The following is a 27,695-nucleotide window of genomic DNA, read 5'->3' as shown; positions in this document are numbered from 1 at the left end:
AGCCATATAAAATCTGTCCTGATGGGTTTTGGTTATATTTTTATACCTCATGAAAAGAGAAGAAATGTTCGCCAGGACAAGCCTCTAAACTGGAAGCTAATAGCCAGGTTATCTTGTGTGCTCTCTTCCTCCACATCATCACTTAGGTTTGAGTGAGGCCAAGAACTAATGACACAAAGAACAGAAGGAACTTTTCTTGTGATTACTGTATATTGTTTAAAGACAGCAAAGAATCAACTATTTGTAGCATTTTGAAAAATCCACATATAAATTTTTACTAGACTTTAAAATTTCTTCTTTGATACTCTGGTTCTACTCAAATGGTCCACTCTCAGAGGGGAAATTCAGAGAATCCTGGGAGAGTCATTATTTGTGAAGTCATAGTTATGAACAAAATCCTTTCTTGCAAAGACTTTCAAGCTGCCTCCCTTTAGCTTTCACTCATTAGTGCTGGTTGATACCTGATGCTATTAAAAAAAATCTGATCCTTATCTCACACATCCCTCTCACAAATATTGTAGAAGTACATTGTGATCCCACTAATCTTTGTCCATTGCCATCTTTCCCAGAATTCCCCAACTGTCTCTCATTTCACAGGGTTTAATCAACCTCCTTCCATCCTATTTCATATAAAGTAATCAACATTCCTTATAAAAGCTGACAGCACTTGGGTCCCCAGAACAATCCTTGTTGAGAAGGAAAAAAAGAAATTCATGACCAAATAGTAGAGAAGGCAGCCGAGTCACTTAAAAGCTAAAATTGTAATAAAAGAGAAAAGAATGATCAAGGAACCAATTAAAAGACTATTCATGTATTTTTCTCCTAAGAACCATCAGCCATGCTTCCGTTTGCACAGGGCGTTGGAAAGCGAAGCAAAATCCAAAGGACCACCAGGAAAAGTAACATCTTACTCCTCTAGTCCAGCTGCTGACCCCTCTCCACAATCTCTATTTGCAATGGAAATCTTACACCTTCTGGATGAGACAGAATGATGTAAATCGCTGGCCAAACAAATGGGAAGGCAGTAGCCTATTTTCAGTTCCTGGTTCACTTCCATTAACCAGTACCGGCTCAAGGGAAGGGCAACTCCATTTCCACCTTCAAAGGAGGAGTTGGGCGGGGCTAGGTTTTGCGCATGCTCCCAAGGCAGGTTTCTGGGCATGCTCAGCTTACCATATAACTGTGCTTTTTAAAAAACATGGCATTAAAGATAAAGCAACCTTACTTTATACTTAATTGTGAATGGGCTGCTCTAACTACTCCTCTTTCATATTCATTTCTTATTTTTAACCATGCTTTATGTCTTCACTCTGTTTCGAAGAGGCAGCTGGAGCCCACAGGTCTAGACCCTCATCTGGGTCCTGCCAGAGGAACCATCTACCACAAAGAGAATCAAGACAGTCATCGAAGACAACATTCCAAATTTTTATCCAAGTAGAGAATCCAACAGTTAAACTGTCTGCAAAAATGTAACTTTTTTTGTAGGTAGACTGAGATACATAATTATCTTTCTGAAAACACTGCAATTTTATTTTGTTCTAGTAAATAAAGTCAATCTAGATGAGTACAGAAAAGGGTGGAAACTTGGTACTAAGGTAACCAAATACAACTTAAAAATATGACCACACACATCTATTTTTTCTCTCACCCAAAACAGCAAAAGGACAATACACAGATTTCTAAAAAGATATATGAGGCAATGGTAGATGAAACAGTGCATGAATTCTTTGGAAGATAAAAAGTGGATAAGAAGAGGACAACAGATTCAAAAGAGCTGTGGAACCAAAACACTGGTATCTAGCTGGGGCTGACTGCAGGAACTGAAACCCTTTCAGTCCTCCAAAAACTCAGATGCACAAGCACAGGCACCACAGTATGGAGGAACTGAGAGGATCAGCACACCAAACACCAAGAGCACCATGTGCCCTCAGCTCCCTGTCTTTCCAATTTAAACCACCAATTTCACTGTAATGGTATAGGACTCGTCTTAGGATACAATGAGTTGTCCAGTGAAATCTTCAAATCTGACTCCCCCAGTGCAAGAGCTGGCTTGCCAACCAGTGCTGTTGGCATGAGGCCCAAAGGCCACCCACCTGTTCACAACAGAGCTGCCTGTCAGCTTTGGGGAATTTCACCAGCACGATGATCAGAGGACACCAGATGTTTCAGATAAACTGCTAACAAGAACGAGAGACTCCAAAACAAAACTTTTAAAAAGAGGAGGAAGAAGGAAAAGCAAATAGAGGAAAAAGAGATAATACAGTGGGCAGGGTAACACTTTCTGAAAAGATATAATAAATATCCTCCCTGAGATATATTTTAAAAAGCTATAATAAATGTCCTCGGGGAGGATATTATATCCTTGAAATGGGAATAGGATACGATTAAAACAACAAGCTGAGAACAAGAGTTCTTGAAGAATATAAATGTGATAGTATCATAACAAATTTTAAAGATAAAACACAAGAAAAGTCCAAGAACTGTGTTCTGTAAAATAATGCCAATTGCCTAGATTTTGAATTCTCCATATATTCCATAAAAACCACACCAGTCAACAAGGATAATGAAACCACCCCTAATCTAAGCCTACCACAAAATTAGGAGTCGGGAACTACTATAAACTTCCACTTGAGGTAAACAGAGAATGAACATCCCAAACCAGCTGAGCTCTGAAGCCCTCACTGGTCTGGGGAGGCAGACAGAGACTGCACAGGAGCAGGACAGTGGGGCTCTAGCAGTGCCAGACAGATGAAGTTCATCTTCCAGAATGAGGTCACCCCAGGATGACTGAGATTGGTAGTTCAGAGCAGTGGCTGCTTAGGAATTCAAAGGAAGGAGACGCAGTCAGACATCTAGGGACGCTCTGCCCTCGGGTGAGAAAGGGGTAATGCAGACAGCCTTTGACAGTCTATGGCAGGGAGAAAGAGAGAAGCAATGGGAGAAAATTCAGAAGGACAAAACCAAAAGCCTCACCCAGCCCTTTCCCTACCAGTAAAGGAAGCACCCTACTGAAGCCACTGTGCTTCTCTGTATTGATGAGAAAAAGAACTCTTTTTTGTGGTGGGTGGGATGGGGTGGGGAGGGAGGTACTGGGAATTGAACTCAGGGGCATGAACCACTGAGCCACATCCCCAGCCCTATTTTGTATTTAATAGAGACAGGTTCTCACTGAGTGCCTCGCTTTTGCTGAAGCTGGCTTTGAACTCATGATCCTCAGCTTCTGGAGTCACCGGGATTACAGGTGTGCACCACTGTGCCAGGCTAGAAGGAACTCTTGAATTAAGAATCTCAGTAAGGGTGAAAGATCTATATAATGAAAATTACAGAACCTTAAAGAAAGAAATCAAAAAAAGACCTTAGAAGATAGAAAGATCTACCTTGCTCTTGGATAGGCAGAATTAATATTATCAAAATGACCATACTTCCAAAAGCGCTATACAGATTTAATGCAATTCCAATCGAAATCCCAATGACATTCCTCATAGAAATAGAAAAACAATCATGAAATTCATCTGGAAAAATAAGAGACCCAGAATAGCTAAAGCAATCCTTAGCAAGAAGAGTGAAGCAGGGGGCATCACTATATCAGACCTTAAACTATACTACAGAGCAACAGTAACAAAAACAGCATGGTATTGGCACCAAAACAGACTGGTAGACCAATGGTACAGAACAGAGGATACAGAGACTAACCCACAAAACTACAATTATCTTATATTAGACAAAGGTACCAAAAACATGCACTAGAGAAAAGATTGCATCTTCAACAAATGGTGCTGGGAGAACTGGAAATCCATATGCAACAAAATGAAATTAAACCCCTATCTCTCACCATGCACAAAACTCGAGTCAAAATGTATCAAGGACCTGGGAATAAAACCAGAGACTCTGCGTTTAATAGAAAAAAAAGTAGACCCTAATCTCCATCATGTGGGATTAGGCTCCAACTTCCTTAATAAGACTCTTTTGGTGCCAGAATTAAAATCAAGAATCAATAAATGGGATGGACTCAAACTAAAAAGTTTCTTTCTTCTCAGCAAAAGAAACAAATCTGTGAGGTGAATAGAAAGCCTACATCTTGGGAGCAAATCTTTACCCCTCACACATCAGATATAGCACTAATCTCTAGGGTATATAAAGAACCTCAAAAGCTAAACACCAAAAAAAAAAAAATAAATAACCCAATTAATAAATGGGCCAAGGACCTGAACAGACACTTCTCAGAAGATAATATACAATCAGTCAACAAATACATGAAAAATGTTCATCATTACTAGCTATTAGAGAAGTGCAAATCAAAACCACTCTAAGATTTCATCTCACTCGTCAGAATGGCAGCTATTATGGATACAAACCACAATAAGTGTTGGCGAGGATGTGGGAGAAAAAGGCACACTCATACACTGCTGATAGGACTGCAAATTGGTGCAGCCAATATCGAAAGCAGTATGGAGATTCCTTGGAAAATTGAGAATGGAACCACCGTCTGACCCAGCTGTCCATCTCCTCAATCTATATCCAAAGGACTTAAAAACAGTATACTACAGGACACAGATGCATCAATGTTTACAGCAGCACAATTCACAATAGCTAAACTCTGGGACCAACCTAGATGCCCTTCAATAGATGAATGGATTAAAAACTGTGGGGTGTGTGTGTGTGTGTGTGTGTGTGTGTGTGTATACACACACACACACACACACACACACACACATACAATGGAATATTACTCAGCAATAGAAGAAAATAAAATCATGGCATTTGCAGGTAAATGGATGGAGTTAGAAAAGATAATGCTAAGTTAGCCAATCCCAAAAAACCAAATGCTGAATGTTTTCTTTGATATAAGGAGGCTGATTCATAGTGGGATAGAGAGTGGGAGATGGGAGGAACAACAAGCTCTAGATAGGGCAGAGGGGTTGGAGGGGAAGGGAGGAGGCATGAGGTTATTAATGATGGTGGAATGTGATAATTATTATCCAAAGTACAGGTATGAATACAGGAACTGGGTGTGAATATACTGTGTATACAATCAGAGATATGAAAAATTGTGCTCTATATGTATAAGAATTATAATGCTTTCTGCTGTCATATATGAATAAAAATGTTTTAAAAGGTCCATAAAACCCTCTCACACCAGCCCATACTGACTCCCTCTTGCTGATACAGGAGAACAGTCATTTTAAAAATAATCATGAGAAACAAAAAAAAAACCCTTTCAAGTCTGAAATTCAAATATTTCAGAACAGAAAATGGACAAAAAGATAAATATTGGGGCTAGGGTTGTAGTTCAGTGGCAGAGTGCTTACTCAGCATGTGTGAGGCACTGGGCTCGATCCTTAGCCACCACATTAAAAAAATAAAATAAGGGCATGCTGTCTATCTACAACTAAATTATATATATATATATGAGAGAGAGAGAGAGAGAGAGAGAAGGGGGGGACACCAAATTTGAGAAAAAAGAAAAAGGAAGACAAAATGATCTCCTACACCTCATGGGTCTTTTTTTTAATATGTATTTTTTTAGTTGAAGTTGGACACAATGCCTTTATTTTTACTTTTGTTTTTATATGGTGCTGAGGATTGAACCCAGGCCCTTGCACGTGCGAGGTGAGTGCTCTACCACTGAGCCACCACCCCAGCCCCCCACCTCATGGGTCTTAAACGACCTAAAGCACATGACATAGTAGTACTGTTGATGAACACAATAAATGTCCATAAATATCAGTTGCAATTTAAAAAACATTCTACTATTGAGAAGAGGAATCACTGTGCAAAGCACCATCATAAAGATAGGAGGTTTACCAAATAAACTCCAGAGAAGATGTCTGCGTCAAGGGAGAAAAGGTTCAAATTTAATCCTTGAGACTGACAGGACCATAAACATTAATACCATCACTTGGATTCAAAGTCCAGCTTCAAGGGAACAAGGATTACTCTGGCAGTTCTTGGACCAGGAAGCCTTAAGAATGTCATCAGATGACTACAGGGCTGGGTAGGAAAGAAAGGTCCCAGACTTCCCGTGGGGACGCATCTCACTCACACCCTACCTTGAGGTGATGGAGTCACTGGCTCACCTAACCCCAACTCACTTCCTTCCTCCTGCTCTCTGATCCCTCCTCCAGCTGCAGGCAGGGCATCAGAGGCCCACTGGCTATTCTCTGTCTCTCCCAGGATGGACTCCAGGTCTCCCTTCTCCAGGGTGCTCCCCTCAGAGGACAGCAGTTTATCCAAGCCAAATTTCAGTATGTCACTCAACTTGAATGAAGAAAACGAGAGACCCAGTTAGTTCTCATGAAAACACAGATGAGGATGTGTGACTTGCTAAGTGTCTAAATGATACCAGGTAATTCTTTCCCTGATGGATTTTCTTCTCTTCCATCACAAATGACACCTGCCAGGCTGTTTTGAAGTTGGATGAGGAATAAGCAGAGAGGTGATAAATGATGGTCAGAGATGTTGACTTTGACAATTATTTACAATACCAAAAAAAATTTGGGCCTCCAATTTTTTTGAGGAGTGGGGGCAGATAAAATGATTCCAGCATCTTCTATAGCACTTCTCACCAGCATTTTTTACAGGCACTTCCAGCAGTCCTGAGAGAACTCAGAGAACCTGTTGGCTACCTTCTTACCTCTCCCACTGCCAAACTCTTATAAAGAGAAGGTGCCACTGAATACCTCATCTCACCATGAGCTGCCACCTGTCCTTGCCAAGCCGCTTTGATACTACAGTGGTTTATGAGACCCACTTTGGCAAAACCATAACCACCCTGATCACCAGACCCAAAAGCCCTTTCTCAATTTCAATCTCCCTGGATAATCCTGCGGCACTCCCCATCCTGCCCTCTTGCTCCCCCTAGGGGATATACTCAGCCTACTTCCTATGGCTACAGGAACCAGAATCTTAGATAGTGTTACCTGGCTTTCATTTGCTACTTGCAACTCTCCACCTCTCTAAGTACTATCTCTTAGGAATTCTGAACCAATTGGGATCCACATCATGGGACTTCATTTTCATTTTGCCCTTTTAGATTTGGTTAATTATCTCTAGATTGCCTATTCTGTAACTTGGAAACTTTAGCTTGAAAATACCTGAGATGAAAACTATGACAAAAACTAAGCAAAACCATACCTGTTATATTTATATTTAACTTTGGTGTACATATATATAACCAAGCCAAATGGCTTTGGCATTTAGTACCCAAAACAGAAGAAAGCCAAGTATTTATGATGAGGCTCAGTCCATACTGGGACCCTTCCCTCTTCCACTCCTTGGACTATGTCTCCTGGCTTCCCTCGCTACTGCTCACTCACAACATGTCTTTAAGGAACTACCCATTTTTTAAATGAAAACCACTTTATTATAGTAACTAAGAGCATGTAGTTGGAAGTTAAAGAGTGCTCGGATTAGAGTCATGAATCTGATGTTTGGAAAATTTCTTAAGATGGAGGTAAAGACAACGTCTATCTCATTTTTTTGTTATTCTTCTAAAACAACTGGAAAAAGTGCACATCACACAATGCTTAGCACACAGTACACATTCAATAAGTGTTCACCGCATCTTTATCTGTTCTCTGTTTCTGTTGTGTTCTCCTTCTAAAACAAGGAACCTGCTTTACTTTTTCAGGACTTCACTGCTCTATACTGCTTAGATTTATCAAACCAGAACCACGTCTTTTACTATTAGATTCTTTTAATAACTTAAAAAAATGTCCTGCTGTATTTTGAGACAAGGCAGTGAGTTATCACCCTTGTTCCTGGCAACCATAAATAACTCACAGTCTGGTGGGGAGGAAAGAATCAAGACAGAACCAGAGTGTGATTTCTTGCCATGGCTTGGGCAGGAAGTCCCACCGAGGTCCTCTCCACCAGCCCATAGTTTGTACTGGCCCCAGGATCTGGTCCCATGGCAGAGTTTGTGCCTGTGCATTTCACAATGATGTGCTAGCAGCTAATGCCACAGGGAAACCCCTGACTGAATGCCTGGAGCTCCCTCCACTGGGGAAGCATCTCCTCTAACTCCTGACGCCTGTGCCTTCACAACAGCCCATGATGAGCTCCTCTCCAAAGGTCCTGTAAAGAAGTATATTTAGACACCTACAGTGTACACGCACCTCTCTCTCAAGCTTTCACCTTCCATTTGAAATTGCCTCTTCAATAGTGTGAAAATAAATGCACAGCCTGCCCGGCCACCATGACAGATGAGCATGCAGAAGACTCAAAACACAAAAGGCCAAAGACTCCAGTTACTCTCTAAGATAAACTAAAGTCAAGCAAACAAACAAAACCTAGGGTTCTTCTTTCGGGTTCTAGTACCCCCAAATCTGTGACCCTTTCCTGCAGGTGAGTGACTCCCTAACAAAAACAGCGCCTTCCCTGTCTGCAATGCTGATGTGTAAAGATACAGATGTGAGAAAACTGCCATTTTTAAACTCATGCTTGGGCTAGTTGTAAATTTGATGATTCTGCTTGTAATACTGTGTAATTTTTTCCCTTTCATATACCTCTTGAATTTTTTGTTTGATAAGCTGATCCTTTTAAAGCCTGGTTTTTCTTGCAAATTTTTCTAATTCCTTTCTTTTCTGAGTCTCCCTCTAACAATAATGTATATTGATTTTTACTACAAATTCTGTTGACTAAAGCCTACATTATCTTCATCTTTCTAATTTCTATCCCTATCTTCCTACTTTCTACTCTCATCTTTCAGGCTTAAAGGCTTAAAGCCATCTTGGAACTTGCTCTCTCTCACTGCCTGCCTCAAAACAATAGCCAACTCCTGTCATTTCTCTGCAGTTTCCTACAGCAGACTTTCCCACAGCTACTACCTTTTCTCAGACATTTATTACTCTCTTCATGCTTGAATCATACTAGATACTAGGGGTTGATCTCTCTGCATCTAATCCCTCAGAAGGACTTGGGGTATATTATAATATAGGTTCAATTTTATCTCAAAGACTGCTGCTAAGGAATAACTCTAAACCTCCTACCAAAAGAGAGTTCTCTAGGATATTCTAAGACAGCATTTGACTCCCATCTAATTTTTCCTTCTTCAACAAATTAACTCTAGTGCTTTCATCCCTATATCCTATGGCATAATTTTGAATTCCTAATCTTGTTCACTCATCTCTGAGTATGGAATGAGTACTGTAAGTCACTACTCAAAGCGTCTGGGATTAAAGAGGAGCTATGGAACTAATCATCACTGATTTAAAAAAAAGGAAGAAAAAAAAAAGAACTTAAACAAATTCTCTCTGAGGTAACTCGTGGCACACTCATCTTTAGAAGCCATAAAGAGATTAGATTCTTGATGTTCAGATACATGCTCAAAGTCATACATCCAATAAGGGATAAGATGTGAATTTCAATCCAAGTTAGATGGTTCAAAGCTCATTCTCTTTATTCTATTTTCTCTGCCTTTAAATGCCACCTTCATTTTTAGCTTGTATGGCACCTTGCATGTAGTTAGGTACTGAGAGGGTAAGAATTAGGCCAATGAAAAAAATGTGTAATTTGCAACAATGGGTGGTTAATGCTTTTATTTTATTCTCATCTTTTATTTGCATTCTCATCCAAAGATAGTACTGGTTATAAATCATGAGACTCTAAAAAGAACACATTTTACCTGGAGGTCAGGATCAGCCAAAGGTTTCTGGGCTCCCAGAGTAAAATGGTCTCTTTTTATGATTGTGTTGGTGAGCTGCAGTTTGGAGGCTGCTTTCCTATAAACTATTTCTTCCACAGTGTCTCGGCCAATCAGCTGGATCACTTTCACAGCCCTGTACAGGAGTCAAATGAGAGCAGTGTTAGAAGTCTGCAAAGCTGGGGAAAAAAGCATGCCAGGAAAATACACCCAAAAGGAAGCAAAACCAAATGACACATTCAGGGAACAATGAAAAGGACACTGCTCATTGGGACCTGAGCATTTGTTAGAGAAATCTGGCCTCAACTTCTTTCTGAACTTTTCCCCAAAAGAGGAAGAGGAAGGAAGATGAAGTGACCATTATTGGGCCTTCATCTGTAGCCAGGATAACCCCTGGCAGGCATGTTACCTCAAGTCAAAGGGTAGCTGAACACAACTTTGTTTCCTCTTTGTGATACTGGGAACCCAACCTAGGAGAGCTTTACCCTGAAGTTATAATCCTAGCCTTAAAAAAAAGTTTTGAGACAGGGTTTAGGTAAGTTGCAAGGTTGGCTTTAAACTTGATCTTCCTGCTTGAGTCTCCCATGCTGATAATGATTACAGGCATGTGCACCCACTGGCTTTAACTTCATTTTTAAACTGAATTAGGATCTAACGTGAGAAACATGAACTAAATAAATTCTAAGTTTCTTCTAATCATTTTGGAATTTAACTGTTCTTTTCAACAAAGTGAGTCTGAACTGATCATGGGACCACTGATCCACCAACATGATTCTACAAGCCAGCAGCACAACAGGGTTCAAACCCAGTGGACTCTAACTCCAACGTGGCACTGTTGTCAGGACTACATGGTCCACCTTCCTCCCCAATCCACAGCTGCAAGCCAACAGAGCAGAAAGGTGCCAATGACTAACTCACTCACTTGTTCTGGCCAATTCGGTGAGCTCTGGCAGCTGCCCACAAGTCATTTTGAGGATTAAAATCACTGTCAGAAAAAATAACAGTATCTGCTGCTTTTAAGTTCATGCCAACTCCACCTAAAAACCATACAAAAAAGGAGCATGATCAGCAACACACAAATAAGGAACTAGAAAACACACAAGGCAGGACTGGGTCCTACTGAAAATCTGAAATCAGTCCAACTGACTGGTTTCATCCTTCAAACTGAAATTTCTGCCCCAAACTTCAGGTTTTGACCACCCTACAGTGGTCAAAAGTGCTACCTCACCTTTCATTGCGTGAACTGGGAAAATTTAATTATCAAATATAACAGAATGAGAAGTAAGCAGAAGAAAAGGATGCTTAAGTTAATTGCACGAAGACATTTAATATTTGTTTGAAAACCTTGATTGGATTTTGCTTCAAACAGTCTGTGAATAAGGACACAAGTTCTTTCAGAAAACAGCTACAAAAATAAGAGGTCTGGGGGCTGCAGTTGTAGCTCAGTGATAAAACACAAGTGATAGAACACGTGAGGCACTGGGTTCCTTCCTCATCACCACATAAAAATAAATAAAATAAAGGTATCATCTGTTATGGTTTAGATGTGGTGTCCTCCAAAAGCTCACATGTGAGACAATGCAAGAAGGTTTGGAGGAGAAATGACTGGGATATAGCTTTAACCTAATCAGTGAATGAATTGCTAATGGGATTAACTGAGTGGTAACTGGGGCAGGTGGGTGTGGCTGGAAAAAGGGGTTCAGCAGGCACATGGATAAGGGGTATATATTTTGTATCTGGACAGTGGAGTCTCTCTCTCTCTGCTTTCTGATCATGATGTGAGCTGCTACCCTCAGTCACACTCTCCAGCCATGATGCTGCCTCCCCTGGAGCTCCAAGGAATGGAGTCGGCCTTCTATGGACTAAGACCTCTGAAACCATGAGCCCTCCAATAAACATTCCTCCTCCACAGTTGGTTCTGGTCACAGAGGTGAAAAAGCTGACTAAAACAGTGCCCATCTACAACTAAAAATGTATCTTAAAACAACAAGAGGTCTGCAGTGGGCAGTAAGAAACACACATGACCACACTTGCAGCTTCAACAAGGTAGGAAGACCTGACACTAGCTATGATTAGAGCAGATGATACCTGCCTCTGAGTGGAGAAAACCTGAGAGTGTCTTCCTGTACTGGTTTCCACATTGATCAAAGAAGATGTCGTAAAATCAGTTCAAGACAAGAACACTCAATGCAACAACTCTCTGGTCTTTCTCCAATGGTGCAGGAAAAGGCCAAAAGAGCACTTTGGGTTCAGAAATTTAGAGTACTAAGAAGCAAACCACAGGCTTCTCTTTGATAAATGTGGAAACTGTACAGAACACACTCTAGCCAGGGTCGTTGGAGCTCATTGCTAAAACAGGCCTAAAAGGGCTTGTTCCAAGAACTGAATGAAGGGTTCCTTTCTACAGGACTATTAACTCCTGGCTGGATGTAAGACAAGCCAGGCAGGAACGTTCTCATTGAAGTCTTCCTATAAAATCAAAGTTGGAATAAAGAAATACTAATGACTGAATACGGAGAAAGGCTAAGTTATACCCAATAATAAGAGCTACACTTCTATTTTACTACTGCCAAGCACTGCTCATGGCACTTTACATGTGTTGACTCTTTTAACCCTCACAACAACCCTGTGTCCTTGCTAGCACTATTCTCATTTTGCAGATGCTGAAATGGAAACAGCTACATTAAGGGATTTATTTGAAGTCGCACCACTAGAAGATAAAACAGTCAGGATTCCATCCCATATTCCAGAATCTGAGGTCATTACTCCTGGGACAGAGACAGGGTCTCACAGTGTTGCCCAGGCCGGCCTTGAACTCCTGGGCTCAAGCCATCCTCCTGCCTCAGCCTCCTGAGTAGCTGGAACTGTAGGCATGCACTAATGTGCCAGGCTCCAGAACCTTTTTGTCCACTGTATGCTAATTATCAAGGCAGTCATATCATTTGAAAATGTGTTTGTGTTCCATAAGAATTATCTTTCTTGGGCTGGGGATGTGGCTCAAGCGGTAGCATGCTCGCCTGGCATGCGTGTGGCTCGGGTTCGATACTCAGCACCACATACAAACAAAGATGTTGTGCTCGCCGAAAACTAAAAAAAATAAATAATTCTCACTCTCTCTCTCTAAAAAAATAATAATAATAAAGTTGCTTTGTCATCACTAAAAAAGTTAAAAAAAATTATCTTTCTCTTGAGTTAATAGTGGCTAGTGCAGCCCTTCCTCACCAAAGATATTTTAAGCTGCATTTAGTTGTTTGGGACATATTCCTAAGCTATCGCTGCCATCTGCCGGCAATATGTGGTAACAACCTCGTGGAAAGCTGGAAGGAAACATTAAATGAAAACGCGGCACAGTTATAGCTACAACACGATGGCACGTATGACAGTTAGTGCGTGAAAAAGGCTAATGTCCAGGACTGCTTCAGCTTCTAGATAATCTACTCTGAGGCCTCCAAGGAGATTAACTAATTTTAGATGTTTCAAACATTATTTGCTCTCTAAATATGAAAAATAAAATCTTAAAACGCGGGGCTGGGGATGTGGCTCAAGCAGTAGCGTGCTCGCCTGGCATGCGTGTGGCCTGGGTTCGATCCTCAGCACCACATACAAACAACGATGTTGTATCTGCCGATAACTAAAAAATAAATATTAAAAAAATTCTCTCTCTTCCTCTAAAAAAAAAAAATCTTAAACACATAAATGGAATATAAATGGAATTCCTCTCCCAACACTGACCATGCCTTTGACCACATCCTTTGAGCTTCCCCAAAGACTAATCATGAGACAATGGGACTGAATGACAGGGTGTGGTATATGACCTGGGAAGAGACTGGACCAAAGGAATCTGATTGTATCTTATTATTGGCTTTAAGACACACACTAGAGAAATGATCTCCTGATACTCAAGGGTCATATCTAACACTTCTTTTATAGACCCATATAGTACAAAGCACTTACTAAGTGCTTTCTACATAAGGATGACCTTTCATTCCATAAAGACATTAATCTCTTTATCATCAAGGACACAATTCCTGTTTGTGTTCCTATATCTATTCCATCAGGATTACCATCAAAAAAATAAGATCATGAAACTCAGACTATGAATTCAAAATTAATTTAGGGTTTTTTGATTCAGAATGTAAGAAAAATTCCATTTCCCCAAACCGATTTCAAATTATTTAATACTATGTGAAAGCAACTGGCAAAACCACAAGTGTCATTTATTTATGATTAAGTCATATGGACAATACCATAATAATTATAAATAGCTGTCAGTTTCACTCTAGTCACATTTTAAACAAATCTTTATTAAACTTTATAACACTCTTTCAGAGGTACTCCTGGAGGAAGGGAAACTAGAAAAGAGATTATCTTATTTTCCAAATTCATGGCTAGAAAGGAGAATGAATGAATGTGAATAAAACTTTCCCCCAAATTAAAAACAAAACAAAACAGGACGTTCCTGGTCAGTGGTCTAAGTGGATTAGAATTACTTTCCAACAGGCCCAGGTTTCAGCCTCCCTTCTCACGATCACAGCTTCACAGGTTGAACAGAAAAGAGCTCCACACGAGAAGTCCAGTACTAGGCTACGTAAGTGCTTCGATTCTCTCCTTTTTCAATACTCCTTGGTAAGAACCTCTCCTTTCAGAGAATTAGGGGAAAATGTACCAGTGGTGGGATGACTGTCTGCTTCCTCAACACCCATAGGCTTACCTGCCCTGGTGCTCAGGAGAAAAACAAAGATGGGCTGCTGTCCAAAGCTTTTGATGGCCACGTGTCTCTCTTCGCCTCTCACAGAACTGTCCACACGCTCATAGCTGTAGCCTTTACGAAGAGAAGACAACAACCACACACAGGTCCTTACTCTTTGCAAGGACTCTTAGGAAATAAAATAATCGAGTCATTCCTAAGCCAATGCCTATTTGTCCTTTCCACACCCAAGCCTGCCCTACTTTCAATAAAGCCCAAAGGAAAAATCTCAATTGTTTTATAACTTGATCTTGTTTCTTATTTTATGTGGTACTGAGGATTCAAACCAGTGTCTCTCACATGCCAGGTAAGGGCTCTACCACTGAGCCACAACCCCAGTCTGAAAGATCTAAATTTAGGGGAACAATTCATCACTTCAGTCAAGAGCTTTGTAATGTTGTGAACAACCAATAAAAAAAAAAAATTCATCACTTCACCAAAAAAATCACCATAACACACTATCCTGGGTTTTAAAACCACAGGCAGCCAAAGTCTTTGGCATTTTCATAGGTAATATTTGGTTTTGACTCTTCCCAGGCCACCCTAAATATCCACACACTGGCAGTTGGTGACTACTGAGACACAATCCTGACTTAGGCAAGCAGTAAGACAAGCGCTTGGGAGCCTGCCTGATGACCCAGCACCTGCTTTTTAGTGAAGCTCTAGGGCTCTCCACTTGTCACCACGCATCAGGTCAGGAAGGGGAATTATAATCTCAATTCATGTTTTGGTACTCGAGATTCCTCAATGTGCCAGTAGCTGAAGTGTCCAGTTACTGCAGTACTTGGGGGGCATCAAGTAGATCTGAGAGACCACTCCCAACTAAACTTTAAAACAGTTATTTCTGCGGCTGATACTCTCCCACAGGCTCAAAAATCAACCCCTGTTCAAGCTTTGTCCCATTATCCCACATCAATTTTATTATATATTAAGCAGAGTTCTCAAGTAACTGCCTACATCCCCTATTGTCACAGAAATAACTGCTCTCACCCTCCCTCTGCTTGATTTGTGGGATCTCCATACTATCTATCTTCCCTTTCTTACTAATCCTGCATAAGTACACAACTGCTGAGCTGTCGAGAGACGCTGCAAGTGTTTGTCGCTGAAACTCGACTCACACATTTTTGAAGCCACTCAACATTTTCACAATGTCTGCTCCATACCCATCACCTACATCACCTGGTGAGAATGTGGGTGTTACTTCTGCCCATGCGTCTCTACCCTGCTGTTGATCTTGCTTCACACACCACTGTCCCCTCTCCTCAGCCTTTTCACCTTCTTTGTCTTTAACTTTTTCCTCGGTAACCTTCCCACACCCCTTAAGACTCTCAGATGATGTAGTGGCCAAGGGGAGTCACCTTTGCAGTCCATATAGTACTGGAGAATATCCAACATCTGGGTCATCTGAGAGAAGAGTAAGACGCAATGGCCCCTGGCAAGAAGAAGAAAAGGAGAAACTGCCAACTCTAGTAGTGTTTACGGGGAGTGACCCTCAGGCAACATGACAAAAGGGGGTAACTTTACACATAAGGGAAATGCTAAAGTAGAAATATCAATGTCCTGTACTTTCTCAGAAACTCTGAATACTTTATACAAGAAGACAAAGTGCCTCCACATGTAGCTGCATCCCTCAGAGCAGTCCCAGGGCACCTGTCAATTCACCAGGGAGTGTGGAAGCCCTGTCGTAACCAAGGATCCTCTTTCCGGAATATCACTTCACTCAATGAAGACAGAAGTTTCATTTCAATAGTAAAATAAATATACATGTGAAGAGTAAAGGCAAGGTACAAATGTGTGTGCACCCACTCCCCAAGATCCTGAAGAGCTATGGAAGGCTATCTACTGCTATTCCCACTTGGCGGTACAAGTCATTACCATCTAGAAAAGTTGAAAAGCATCATGTTAGAGAAGCAATCCCCCATGGTACACAAGAAACTTACATATAGAGTGTGAATAAAGGAAAGGATAATTCAAAATAATGTAGAAGAAACAAAATCAGGGTGACAGCCCTTATCATCAGACATTGTTTTAAATTTGCCTGAACAAACAAGGACAATGCTGTCAAAAAAATTTTTTTTCTAAGAAAACGAACTTACCTTAATGTTGCCAGGAGAGTAAGACCAAGAGTTAGGGAGAACATCGGCCAGACTCCAGCCCCATATTGTTGGAAAAAGCACTGAGTTTGAAGGTGAGTACCTGGATTCTTATCTCTCTCTGCCACTTACTACCTATAATGACATTGGGCGTGACCTTTCGAGGTCATGAAAAACTTGGATGGAAGGTATCTATAGGTTCTTCTCCATCTCTAACACACACACTTATGGTAGATACGTCAAAGGCCATAAAATACAGTAAGACATGTAATTATGATTATTAACAATTTTTCATATTTACGTTTTAGTCATAGTTGAACACAATACCTTTATCTATTTTATTCTTTTAATTTCTTTAGTTGTAGATGGACACAATAACTTTGTTTTATTTATTTATATTTTTGTACATGGTGCTGAAGATCGAATCTCCTGCCTCACGCATGTGAGGCGAGTGCTTAGTCACTGAGCTATTTATTTATCTTTGTGTGGTGCTGAGGATTGGACCCAGGGCCTCACATGTGCTATCTAGGCAAGCACTCGACCACTGAGCCACAACTCCAGCCCCAGGACATGCAATTATTTAATTTGCAAAAGACTGGGCAATTTTGACAAATCTGAAGTTTTAAGTTAGTTCAGGCCACACCTGGGGCAATCATCCTAAAGGCACAATTCTGAAATTCTTGAGTCTCTTGTCTTTTCCTAGACTCCCCCTTTCCTGTGGTGATGAAGATGTACATGCTGGATACCAGGCTGCTGAACACTAACCAAATGTCATCTTCTGATACCCAACTTGCATTTCAGGGAAAGAGTATTCCCCAACTACGCCTTGAGTTTAAATCAAATCCCAAAGATTAACAAGAACCAATGTTTACTCAACCTTTATTATGTGTCAGTTCAATTCAAGGAACCAGCAGGCAATTTTAAAAGAAATGCTCAATGTTGACTCATCCTTGTGGATGCAACCAACATAGCTGGACAGATGAGGTGAACACACATTGATCAACAAGGTAGCAGAGTAAGGTAGGGCTTGCCAAGTCCTGGACTGGGATCCTAAATGCTGCAGGAATTCAGGAAAGAAAGGATCAAGGTGGAGGAGTGGGGTTGGATGAGATAGAATGGGGTGGGTGTACAGTTGCAGAGAAAGTAGGCCCTGAATTCCAGGCTTCTAAAAAAGGGAACTTGAATCAGTCTCAAGAATCAGTAAGTTCTTCATTACTCAGGTTTGAACCAGTCACTCCCCAAGAGCAGTACATGTCAACCTATTCCTACCTGGAATTCAGGAATGCCAGCAGCTTATCCAGCAGGTGAAGTTTCCCACTAGCCTCAATCAGGTGGTCTCCAACTTCAAAAGGCTCTGGCTCCACACCTGGAAAGCAGAGAGCCCAATCCTAATTGTGTGCCCTGAGTCAGGGCAAAATTCTTAAGTAGAAAACCCAATAGGTAGGCAACAGAGAGAGCCCAAGCTCTTTCTAATGCAGTAGGCCCTTCAGTCTCACCTATTCGAGGCATTTTCTAATTATTTGCTTAATATCAACTGCAGAGCCTGGCACATCCAAAAAGTCTAATAAATATTTATCTAAGAAACAAACTCACTCTTTAGGAAACTGAGGGAAAGGAAGATGCCAGAGATCAAGAAGATCCACAAAGGAAATTCTAAGGCTCTCACTCTAGATAAGAAATCAAGAAATAGGCTTAGGTGTGTATAAAAGTGATTCTCAAGGTACAGGCGGCAGTCAGAATATTCTGGAAGATGTCCTTCAAAATCTATGTTCCTAATGGCCTTTCTCCCTTAAAAAAATAGTTCTAATGTGCACTTGATTAAAGTTCTGTTAAACTTTTAAACAGCTCCTAATGGTACTTGGCAGACTCCTTAAAACAAGTACAGCAGACCTTTTGCAATCTTTCTACTCTAAGGAATTCCAGGGCCAGCCATCAGAGTGCATCCAAAAACCCCAATGGGAATGAAAATGAAACACTACACATAAATTTGTGGCAACAAGAGCAGTGCTTAGAGGGACATGTACAGAAGTAACTAGGATGAAAGGAGAGAGCAAAGGACACAGAGCAGGAGCATGCAGACAGGAAGAAAGGCAGGAAAAACTGCTACCCCAGAAGCTGAGTGAAGAGCATCCCAAGGAGGAAGCCATCTGCTGTGTCAAGGGATCTGAGAGGTTAACGAAACGTGAACTGACAATGCCTGGGCATCACAGAGAACACAGAGAACTGGGCGTAGTGACCAAGAGGGCTCAAGACGAAAGGAAATCCAATCCTAAAGAAGGGTCAGATGAATCGCCATTATGACCCATTCTGTAAAGCTGCCAGTTTTCCTCTCCACAACTGTCACTATCATGAAAGAAAGAAAAGCTCCCTGCCCTCCAAAAAATCTTAGAAACATTTCTAGATTGCAGAAAAGTAGAGTCCAGGCAAATGCAATGGATCCTGCATTAAGAGAGAAAAAGGAAAGCAGCTTAAGGAATATTACGGGACATGTGAAGAAATCTTCAGTATGAATAACACGAGATATCATTAATATACAGAAAATGAGAAGAAGCAGAGTAGACACATAAATGCAGCAGTTCTGTTGAAGACTCTGGCTATGATTTTGGTTACAGAACTACTAATGAAAAATAATGGGGGGAAACAGGACACTGGCTCACCATCAAACAAATACGGGTGATCCACGCACTTTCGAAGCTGGGATAAGATATTCTGAAGTTTAACTTTCCTTGCCATCTCATTTTCAAATGCATCTGAAATTTTGAAGATAGAGAGGAAAAGGGACTAACAAATCAAAACACAAACAAAACACAAACATAACCTTTCTCATTTCATAGTATTTCCCTCAAGTTTATACTACCCTCCCAAATGGCAATCAATTGCACTGAGAATTAAAATCATATCCATATGGGATTTTCTTACTCCTCACTTTGTTTTGAGAAGGAAGTCTACAAGGTGAACTTAGCAGTGCTTTGTTAAAACAATTGTAAACTTCTAAAATTTCTTCTTTAACTGCTATTGTGGTTTTAAGATGGGAGAAAAAAAAGCAAATAGAGGATAAAAATCATGAGTAGACACTTAAAAGTGTTTGCTATATTGCAGGCATAAGAAAAACCATGCAAGAGGAAAAAGAGAAATTCCATCATGCAACAACCAAGTCTGAGCTACACTTAACACTGCTATTGTTCCACATCAGGTGATTGGCATATCATTCAGAATACAAAATTCTACCTTATATTCTTGCTACACAAAGTGAGTGTAATCATAAATATTTCCCTGCACAAAAATCACATCCCCATTTAGTTTCTTAATGGACCAAGTGTCCTCTGAATACCTAGGTCTTTCATCAAAATAGCCTTGTAGTATTTTTTCTGCAATGCTGACATGCCATGGTATATCACTACTTCTGTCTTTTTGGGAAGTTCTTTAGCTACCACTGCTTTCACTCTCCTCAGCAGAAACGGCTGCAAGAGGTTGTGAAGTTCACTTGCTGTGGAAGGAAACAACATAAAAGAGTGTGGTACAAAAATACAGCAGAGGCGCCGAACTACTAGAGAACATGGAGCAACTCACTTTCCTCATTTTCATGCTAATTCTGTGTTCTAAGTCTGTACAGTAAGTTTTCAGTTACAGATGCTCCTGGACTTACAAAGGGATTACATTCCTATAAACCCATCACAAACTGAAAATATCTTAGATGTAAAAAGTGCCTTGAACGGACCTAACATACCAAACACCACAGCTCAGCCCACCCTACCTCAAATGTGCTCAGCACTTACATTAGTCCACTCAGCAAAATAATCTAACCCAAGCCTCTTCTATGAAAAACTGTGAATACTTCATGTAATGTGCTGAATGCCTGTGACTAAACAACTGACAACACAGAGCACTGTGTGGTATCAGTTACTTACCCTCAGGGTCTCTGAGTCATTGGGGAGTGGTGCCTCGCTGCTGCCACCCCGCCTCACAGGACAGTACCTTACAACCTATCCCAAGTCTGGGAAAAGACTGAAACTCATGCCTTCTTATGGCTGAAGAGCATCCCATCCTGTATCTACACCACATTTCCTTTTTATCTGCTAATGGACGTCTAGGTGAGCTCCACACTCTGGGTACTGTTAAGAGTGCTGCAATGAACACAGGAGCACAGACATCTCTTGACATGTCGATCCCCTTCTTCGACTATATGCCCAGTATGGGATTGCTGAATTGTACAGCAGTTCTATTTAGTTTTCTGAGGAAACGCCATCCTGGTTTTTACGATGGCCATACCATCTCCATTCCCACCCGGGTGTCTCAGAGTTCCACTTCCACCACAGCCTTGCCAGTGTTTGGTGTCTGTAATAACCATTCTAAGGGGGGGGGAGGTTTCCCATTATGTTCCTGATTTGCATTTCCCTGATGATTATATTGAACATTCTAATATAACTAACAATAATGCATTTTATATCTTAAACCAGTTAGAATCTAGAATTTTGAATATATTCACCATAAAGAAATGATAAAGGTTTTGCTATATGATATGCTAATGACCTAAGTGATCACTATGCAAAACATCAACAGGTATAAATATGTACCTCAAACATAGGTACAAATAGGTACACCAATAAAAATTTGAAATTCAAAGTACAGTTTCTATTGAATGTTGCTGCTTTTGTAAAGTGGTAAAGTCAAAAAATTATAAGCTGAACCACCATAATTAGAGGACCAATCATTTCTCCCTTTCCTGGTTTCTTCCTATTCATTCTGGACTTGTTACTGGCTTTTAATACCCAAACTACAACACTCAAAGAACTGGATTCTTCTTAGGAATAATCTCATTTTCAAGACACTGTTTTCCAGGGTATTCTTCATTCCATCTCACTGATCAGCATACAGCGTAGAAATGCAGGGTGAGCAATACTGTCTCCATGTTTATGACAGTTAAGTGAGGCTCAGAGAAATCAGACCACTTATCCATGGACACACAAGTGAATGTGAAAATGGCGAGCATTAAAAGTGGATTTTTAAAAACTTCTAATCCCTTGTTCTTTTACAGGCATCTTAGACTTCAAAAGCTACACTAAGTTGGAAGTATACATCATGTAGGAAAACCAGAAACAGAAAACAAAAATACAAGCAACCTGTTAAATGTGAAATTCAGATAAACAATTCATAGCTCTTCAGTACCAGTGTGTCCCTTGTCATTTGTAATTAGATGTCCCATATCTGACAACTCTAAACATGGGAGTAATCAATCAGAGCAGGTTTGCTGGTCATCTTTACCCTGTGGTTTGGGAATTTTTGCTCTAAGAACCCTCTGCAACTCATATTTAACCAGCACACACATAATCATTGGGAGGCCCCCTGCCATCTGTTTTGGACAATCATCCTAGGGTATTCAGATATTATGGGAATGTTCCACAAGGCAGAGTGGCAAAGGTATAAGAAAAAGCTACGGTTATACGAATGAAGGCTTCCCTTTTCCCTTCCACATCCCAATCATCTCGAACTTCTGGTTAAAAGAAAACAGCAGTGTTGTAGAATTCTTAACAGTAGTCTGGATCTATAGCATGCACTTACTTTTCTCCACTGGCAAGTGGAATGGAAAGTTAACAAAGTCTATAATTTTTATAAATTACAAGTTGAAGCAGCATGGTAACATGAACTTGAGGCTTGAGGATGGTAAGCTGAAGGCCAGCCTATGAAACTGAGGAAGACCCTGTCTCCATTTTTTTACAGAAGGACTGGGAATGTATGCCTGTGGTAGAGCACCCCTGGGTTCAATCTCCATACCACAAAGAGAAAAAAAATGAAAAAAAATTAGAAGTTGGTTTTTAAAAAAGCACACATATCAGTGGGTACTTTCTACTTTTTCCAAAAGTGAACCAATAAGCCCCACTGCAGAATCATGTAACAAACAAGTAAGAGCCATGGATAGCAAACAAGTGGATACCACATGAGGGACCATCATATGCCTTATATCTGTGGTGGTTTTTCTCCCTGGAAGGCATTCTCCAGTTATTGATTCTCTTCCTTTTCAATCTACAACTCTTATGCATTAGGGAAGTTTCTGTGTCAAGATCTCTTGGGGATAATTTGCTAAATGGGAATTAACCTGATTTGGACTCTTTTTCAATATCCCAGTAACGTTCAACAAAATCCTCCATCTGTTCCTTGGAAAACAGGTCAGGTTCCACAAAACTGAGGAGAGAGTAGAGCTCTTGGAGGCTGTTCTGGATAGGAGTTCCAGTCAACAGGAGACTGAAGACCACCGAGAACTAGAATATGTACATTAACACAATTAAAAATCTCTACCACTGGTAAGCAAAACAAAGTGACCCATCACAACATTTATTTGAACACAGAGGGACATGATATAACACAATGAACCAAGGCAAATGAAATCAGAAGGCTCAGGTTCAAGTTGTACACTCTATTTAATTGAGAAATAATACCTCTCCAGTTTCGACCATAAGGAGGGGATAATAATCTATAAGAAGACACTCTTGTAAGCATGTAAGTGACATCGAGTTGTAAACTCTTGAGTATTACATGAGTATTCACTAGGGTTAGTAAATGCAATCTATGTGAGGAGTCAAACTATGTTATGACCTACATGGGGGAATTAATGGGAGTATCTGAGTAAACACATTCATTCAAAGAGTTTAAGAAGCCAAAGTTATTTATAGCATCAGGCCTCTCTGCTACAAGCAAACAGCAAGATTTACACTGACACAATGTCTGTTCATAAACTTTGCAATATATCAGAGTCAAGATATCAAGATTTCTAGATGTTTCTGGATAGTAAGCCATGGACAGTCCAATATAAAAAGGGATTTTGTAAATTTTTGAGAAACAGGGCTGGGAATGTGGGTCACCAGCAGAACGCTTGCCTAGCATGCATGAAGCCCTGGGTCAAACCCCAGCATTTCCAAGAGAAAAAGGAAAAACATTGAGAAACAGACAGGAACACGGAGGATAAGAGACTAATGAAGGAAGAAAAACAGTAACAACAGATATCAGGCCAAGCAAGGTCAACCTCTGAGCTGACATTAACAAGAACTTACACCAGCAGAATTAAGTAATGTGGAAAAGTCACATCCTATGCATGTGTATTATTTTAAATATAGAGTACAAACTCTTGGGAAGGACATGTAATCAAGGGTCCCTAAAAAAAGGCAAAGAGGACAGCAGAGATAGAGGATGCCCTACCAGGCAGGAAATAACAATATTTGAAACTAATAAAAATGATGATATCTTCAGTAAAAACTCTAAACACTGCAACTTTTAGGCCAATAAATATTTTTTTTTTTTTTTAAAGAGAGAGTGAGAGAGGAGAGAGAGAGAGAATTTTTTTAATATTTATTTTTTAGTTCTCGGCGGACACAACATCTTTGTTGGTATGTGGTGCTGAGGATCGAACCCGGGCCGCACGCATGCCAGACGGGCGCGCTACCGCTTGAGCCACATCCCCAGCCCCTAGGCCAATAAATATTAAAATACATAATCCAGGTCTAAGATCTTCTTCTAAATGACCTCTAAATTTAAGTGATTTATTATAGGATGAGGACCAAATTTTGATTATCTCAGAAATTAACAAGTGTGGTCTCATGAATGAGCAAATTTTCAAGTCAACAAGGTACTTCACATTTCATTGGCTTCTCAGAAACAAGGGCAGGTCCAGGCCACAATGATCTTTCTCATCTACTTTGCTGAATGATACAAGAGATCAAGAGAAGGGAATGCAATCAAGTGTATCATACTAAAAATACAACAGACGAGAGACTGAAGGCAATATGCTGTAAGAAATTGGTCTCTTCATGACTCCACGTGAAAGGTAAGTTTCTAAATAGGTAAATTGGGGGAGGCATAAGGTATATCCAATGCATCTACAACTGCAGACAGGAGTATAAGATCTTTATTTGTAAAAAAAAAAAAAAAAAAAGAGAGAGAAAAATTAAAATCACTCAAAAGAGAGTTGAAACATCTCCAAAAATACAATGCATTTTATTGGGGTAGGGTCTGACTCATTTGATAACTAGATTTTAGTAAATGTTATCTTCTATATAAAAGAGAAAGGAATAGTAATTAGCCATATTAAATACTACTTTTGTCACTGCCCTCCAAAATAGGTTTATTTAGCTCTGCAGAAGTCTTAATACAGAAGTTTTAATTTATGAGATGGACATCATTATCCGACGAATGGTGTGACTCTACTTGTGTACAACCAGAGATATAAACAATTGTGCTCTATATGGGTAATGTGAATTGTAATGCATTCTGCTATCATATATTACAAATTAGAATAATAATAATAAAGTTTCAATTTAGTTGGCTCTGTATAGACTAAACTAAGTGGTTTTAAAGGGGAGTTAGAGGGGAGAAAGAACGGTGAACAGATGGGTATAGGATTTCTGAGCCAGGAAACTGCTCTGCATGATACTATAGGGTGGAAACATGCCATCACCTGTTTGTTCAAACTCACAGGACATGCAACAGCGAGTGAATCCAGCATTATGGACTCTGGTGACACTGCGGTGCCAATGTAGTTTCATTAGTTTTAACATCTCTCTTCAGGGAGAGGCTGAGATGGGGGAAGCTAGGCTTGTAAAGGGGCAGGGGATATATGGGAACTCTCTACCTTTTATTCAATTTTGTTGTAATCCTAACTTGCTCTAAAAAATAAAGTCTATTAAAAAAGGAAGGGGGGTGTGTAAAAACTATGACTATCCTTTGAGTTTACCTCTGAGAGTGTCTTATGCAGCAGAGAGCTTTGGCTTTTCAATCTGTGGGCTTCATCCACAACAAGAACACTCTAGGAGAAACTGTGAGAGAAAATCCAAACTTTCAGCTTCATGTAGCTCAAATATATTTCACAATCACATCTTACTATACAATTATGACTTGTTAGAAAAACTAACAGCCCACTCTGATAGAAGCATACCTGGCATCATGACCTTCCTATCTGGAAAGGTTACCATGTGCTTTGTTTTCCCCTCATATGAGAGAGCTCTATGCAGAAAGTAAGGAGCCAGAGACAGAAATGGAAGGATACATTTATCATATTGTACTCTGTAACAGACATTGTGCTTGTGGCTTTGTGTGCAATTTAATCCAAGGAATAAGACAAGTAACCATAATCGTGCCAACAAGGACACTAAAACTCTGAAAGGCTAGGTAACTAGGTAAAGATCATAAGAGCAGAGCAGAGATTCAAACCCATAAGAAAAATCAGGAGACAGTGATGTCACAGCAGCTAAAGGAGTAGGACTTTAAAATGGGAGAGTGGTGAACAGGATCACGGAGATGTCCAGGATGATGCAGCCACTGGACTTGTTAACGTGGAGGTCACTGGGGGCTGCTGCCACAGCAAGTTTATAGTATGGTATGTCACGAGAGCAATTTCTCAAGAAGTTTCAGTACTAGAATCATATTTTTAACAGATGCTACTGGTGGAAAGCTGTTTAAAAAATCCAAAATATGGAAAAAGATTGGATGATATTATAGATGCATTAACTTAAAATAACAAAAAATGAAAATAAACTATCTAATAATAGGTGATAAAATGATAAATGGTAGCTGCAAAATACAATAATGAAAAAGGTATAAATATTGAATATCCTTTTAAAAATGTGAAAATCATGCAAAAGATAATAAAGTGGGCGTTATAAGACTTTTAAGTTTTTAATTTTATTGGTAAACATTATGGAATCCCACTGCATTATTTTTGCACTTGTAAAACTAAGTGTGTCAAACAAAAAAGTGGGTAAGGAAGGACAATACCTGAAAAATTAAAACAAACGTCTGTGTAAAGGCTGGCCTATAAAAAGGAAGCCTTCCTTCCAATACCACGACAGACACTACAGACAAACAGGAAGATAATCAGAAATGATGTTGAAAACTTGTACTCCAATAAAATAGAAAACCTCAAAGGCATTGACAAATTTCTAGAGTCATATGATTTGCCTAAATTCAATCAGGATGAAATACACAATTTAAACAGATCAATTTCAAATGACGATGGGCTGGGGATGTAGCTCAAGTGGTAGCGTGCTCGCCTGGCTTGCATGCGGCCTGGGTTCGATCCTCAGCACCACATACAAAGATGTTGTGTCCGTCGAGAACTAAAAAATAAATATTAAAATTCTCTTTCTTTCTTTCTCTCTTAAAAAAAATTCAAATGACGGAATAGAAGATACTATCAGAAGTCTACCAACCAAGAAAAGCCAAGGACTGGATGGATAAACAGCCGAGTTCTACAAGACCTTTAAAGAAGAACTAATACCAATACTCTTAATTAATTTCAGGAAATAGAAAAAGAGGGAGCACTTCCAAACTCATTTTATGAGGCCAATATCACCCTGATTCCAAAACCAGGCAAAGACATCAAAAAAAGAAAACTTCAGACCAGTATCTCTAATGAACAAGATACAAAAATTCTCATAAAGTTCTGGCAAATGGAATAGAAAAACATCAAAAAGATTGTGCACCATGATCAAGTGGGATTCATCCCAGGGATGCAAGGTTGGTTCAACAGAAATCAATAAATGTAAGTCATCACATCAATAGAATTAAAGATAAGAATCATGTAATCATCTCAATAGATGCAGAAAAAGCATATGACAAAATACAGCACTCCTTCATGTTCAAAACACTAGAAAAACTAAAGATAACAGGAACATATCTCAACATCATAAAGGCTCTCTACGCTAAGCCCCAGGCCAACATCATTCTAAATGAAGAAAAATTGAAGGCATTCCCTCTAAAAACTGGAACAAGACAGGGATGCCCTCTTTTACCACTTCTACTTAACACAGTACATGAAACACTGGCCACAACAATTAGACGAAAGAAATCAAAGGGATACATATAGGAAAAGAACTCAAATTGGCATTATTTGATGATGATACGATTCTACACCTAGAAGACCCTAAAAGTTCCACCAGATAACTTCTAGAACTAGTAAATAAATGAATGTAGCAGGATATAAAATCAACATCATAAGTCAAAAGCATTTCTGTATATCAGTGTCAAAGCCTCTGGAAAGAAATGAGAAAAACTATCTCGTTCACAATAACCTCAAAACAACAACAATAAAAATAAAACAAAAACAAAACCAAAACCAAAACAAAAACCCCAGAACACACACAAAAAACTTGGGAATCCACTTAAGGAAAGAGGTAAAAGATCTGTATAAAGAAAATTATAGAACCCTAAAGAAAGAAATCAAAGA

General features: G+C 39.9%; 1 pseudogene across 1 annotated transcript in view; it reads right to left on the bottom strand.

Moving 5' to 3' along the window:
• Positions 1–27,695, bottom strand: part of LOC144374188 (transport and Golgi organization protein 1 homolog) — a 117,977-nt pseudogene that overhangs the window by 77,365 nt on the left and 12,917 nt on the right. The window contains exons 6-15 of the transcript XR_013433659.1: positions 25,206–25,287; positions 22,578–22,740; positions 19,815–19,970; positions 19,141–19,233; positions 17,753–17,849; positions 15,749–15,822; positions 14,355–14,465; positions 10,566–10,680; positions 9,626–9,779; positions 6,093–6,258 (exon numbers count right to left, since the gene is read on the bottom strand). The product of XR_013433659.1 is annotated as a transport and Golgi organization protein 1 homolog (transcript). The remainder of the gene's footprint in view (positions 1–6,092; positions 6,259–9,625; positions 9,780–10,565; positions 10,681–14,354; positions 14,466–15,748; positions 15,823–17,752; positions 17,850–19,140; positions 19,234–19,814; positions 19,971–22,577; positions 22,741–25,205; positions 25,288–27,695) is intronic.

The sequence above is a fragment of the Ictidomys tridecemlineatus genome, unplaced genomic scaffold (genome assembly GCF_052094955.1).
Source record: "Ictidomys tridecemlineatus isolate mIctTri1 unplaced genomic scaffold, mIctTri1.hap1 Scaffold_61, whole genome shotgun sequence".
Lineage (NCBI taxonomy): Eukaryota > Metazoa > Chordata > Mammalia > Rodentia > Sciuridae > Ictidomys > Ictidomys tridecemlineatus.
Note: the sequence above shows the minus strand (reverse complement) of the source record. Positions and strands in the feature narration are given on the sequence as shown.